Source organism: Ziziphus jujuba, chromosome 12 (genome assembly GCF_031755915.1).
Source record: "Ziziphus jujuba cultivar Dongzao chromosome 12, ASM3175591v1".
Classification (NCBI taxonomy): domain Eukaryota; kingdom Viridiplantae; phylum Streptophyta; class Magnoliopsida; order Rosales; family Rhamnaceae; genus Ziziphus; species Ziziphus jujuba.
In genome coordinates, this window is record NC_083390.1 from 26,086,359 (window position 1) to 26,089,329 (window position 2,971).

Here is a 2,971-nt window from a genome sequence, read left to right on the forward strand (position 1 = left end):
GAGAATTTCGACATTCCATTTAAACAATACAATGCTAGAAGTGATAGAGACATAAAATGTCACACCACACCAACAATCCCATCCTAAACTGAAAAACTGCTTTATTTTACTTTAAATAGACAAATATTTTAATTTAAAAGGTTAAAAGAAGAAAAAGCCTTTGCTTGAAAAGATATTAAATTGAAATTATTAAGAGATTCTTGTATTCAGCATGTATTCCAACTTGTTTAACTTTTCATATCATGTAGGAGTTTTTCTTCTTAACACATTCAAAGACCAAACATACAAGTGACACACAAAGATCACCAAAGTACATAATATAATCTGATATGGAAGAAAGATGAACTCACTGTTATTTGATCCTCTATATCGAGCATGCCAACATTGTTTACCAACAAATCACCATATTCACCAATACACCAAACTGCCACTTGAACAAGGCATTCCTGAAACATTGAAACATAAGTAAACTTAGTATATGTAAGACACAAGCCCAAATACTCACAATACTATGAATTTTTTGTTGCGCATTTAACCTATCAATAATTAAATTTTGTTCACCTATTCAGCTGAGGTTTGGAATGCTCTGTATAATGCCCTAACTGTATATCCATGGAGATCGGAAGCATTGCTTATCACAACAATAAGGGCATGCCATACTTCATCTTTCACAAAATTTCCTGCCTACTAAGCACAGCATAAAGATTAATATTTCTAACTCACTTGGCTGAAAAACTGACAAAGTTCCATTTAGATTTTATACCTCAGAAAGAACCTTAAGCATCTGATCAATGTACCAAATTTTCTCAGGGGAAAACCTGAAGCATGAATAAGTGAATACCAATCAATTAATGATAACAATTAATATAAACTCACCAACAACATTGAACTATCTTGCAATGATTGTGCAAGTCTCAATGGAACGGATCAAGAGTATCAGTAGTAATAAGACTGAAATTAGAAACAAGCATGGACATTAATCTCATCTCAATAGATCCTAAGCTATGAATCTTGGTGATTCATTGGGATGTTGAATTGAAGTTGGAGATTATGATTATAATGTTATATAAGTGTCTATATATACATATATATATACATACAGAAGGTTTAGTCCCAAATGTGAAGGTGACTTTCTTTTCGTTTAAGCATGCAAGTAAAATTATTTTTCTTTTTATTTTGTAGTCATCTCTAAATGAACCAATTGGTGAGATTAAGTTTTTCAAGAGAACACACTGGACACAAAAAAAAGGATGGAATAATGTTATAGCTGAATCAAGATATGTAAGTTTTACTTATCACTCCTTAACTGGTTTGACATACTTGTAATATCTTATAATGACATTTTTATACCTTTCATGTTGTTAGAATGAGATGGTTCGGCTACAAGAAGCACAAACGCAGCAGACACAAGATGATGCTTCTCCTGATGATACTGGTGCACCGATTTTTTTGACAGAAGCTGACATTCGTGCACAACTCCTAGGTAGAAATGTTGGATTCATTTCTGGTGTTGGACCAGCTCCAAGAAAGAGCTATAGCAGGCTGCTTAACCAACCTACCCCTCAGTTGGCTACAGAGTTTGAAGATTACAAGGTTGAGGTAAAAAGACTTGCACAACTTATGGATCAACAGGCAGAACTCATTGCCAGACTTTCTGCATTCTTGGATGTGAGTCAGTATCCTTCAAGTCCCAGCCAGTCGCTGCCACCACCACCACCTACTGCAACAATGACTTGATGTTATGGTTTCTGCTTGTGATGTGCATAGCATTAAAATTCACCTATACATAGTTTTTTGATAGTGTACATAGTTAGAATGCAAAATATTTGCATTCACAGGTGAATTTTTGGCACTATGCATGGTTATAGACATTTGCAATCACAAGTCTTTTTGCAAAGCATGTACAGGCACAAGTGCTCAGCTTATAGTCCTTTTGATACAGTACTTTATGTTTGTAGTGTAAGTATATAAATGTATGCAATGACAATTATATGTAGGCAAGGACACTACTTTATAATCCTATAATTATGACATGGATTTTGACTGAATTCGATACTATGCCCTCTCCATGGTAGAACAACATTTAACTGGAATGTTTTAAAGGTTTAGGAGGTTAAACGAACTTGAGGACAAAAACGCAAACTTAAATAATTAAATTAAGGATAAAACATGCAAAATGAAAAATAGTTTGTGGGATTCCATCTCTCCCCTACATGATTTTAATTTTGTTTTTCTATTATTTTTTTTTTTTACATTTTATTGTTCTCAATAACAAGAATAAACATAATGAGACAAAAAAAAAAAGCTTGTTTATATTAATGTTGTTTAAACTCGAGAGGAGGCAAGCTGCATTTTCTTTATTTTGCACTAGTTCGATTTTTTTTTTTTTGTTTTTTTCACTAACTTTAATGTTATACTTATTTTTGAAGTAACTTATTTTTAATTTTTAATGTATTCTTAACTGTTCACAGGCAAAATTATATGTATACACATATATATATATATATGTATATATATTTTGTGCCTCAATGAATGCTTAACTTTTGACTACGAATTTATAATAAACGTGTTGTGAATTAATAATTGGTTCTATGCCAGCAAAAACACTTTTAATGTAATTGATTATTATTTGTCAAATCTTTTTGTTTTCACAAATTAGTGCCACGATTATTACCGACATAACGTAATAATTATTTATGATTATATATTTTTTATTTTAATAATTAATTATAAAATTTACAAATTCTTACTCCCTTAATGATTAATTGTGAAATTTATATTTATAAGTTGTTGGAAGATATTTTGATTGTACAAATAGTTTGATGGAAACGTCTAACATTCACGGTCTTAGTGTATTTTTCTAACATCAAATTATAACAAACCTTATTACACATCTTAAGGGCTTAGATGTATTATAGCATAGTTTTTATAAGTAACTATATGTATATAGGGGAATGTACTGTGTACAAAT

At 31.1% G+C, this 2,971-nt stretch overlaps 1 long non-coding RNA gene across 1 annotated transcript; it reads right to left on the reverse strand.

Annotated features, from left to right (window-relative positions):
• Nucleotides 1-327: 327 nt before the first annotated feature.
• Nucleotides 328-891, reverse strand: LOC125419886 (uncharacterized). Its single transcript, XR_009635350.1, has 3 exons — nt 764-891; nt 562-684; nt 328-446 (listed from the first exon to the last, which is right to left on the reverse strand). It is a non-coding gene; the product is annotated as an uncharacterized LOC125419886 (long non-coding RNA).
• Between the last annotated feature and the right edge of the window lie 2,080 nt (nt 892-2,971).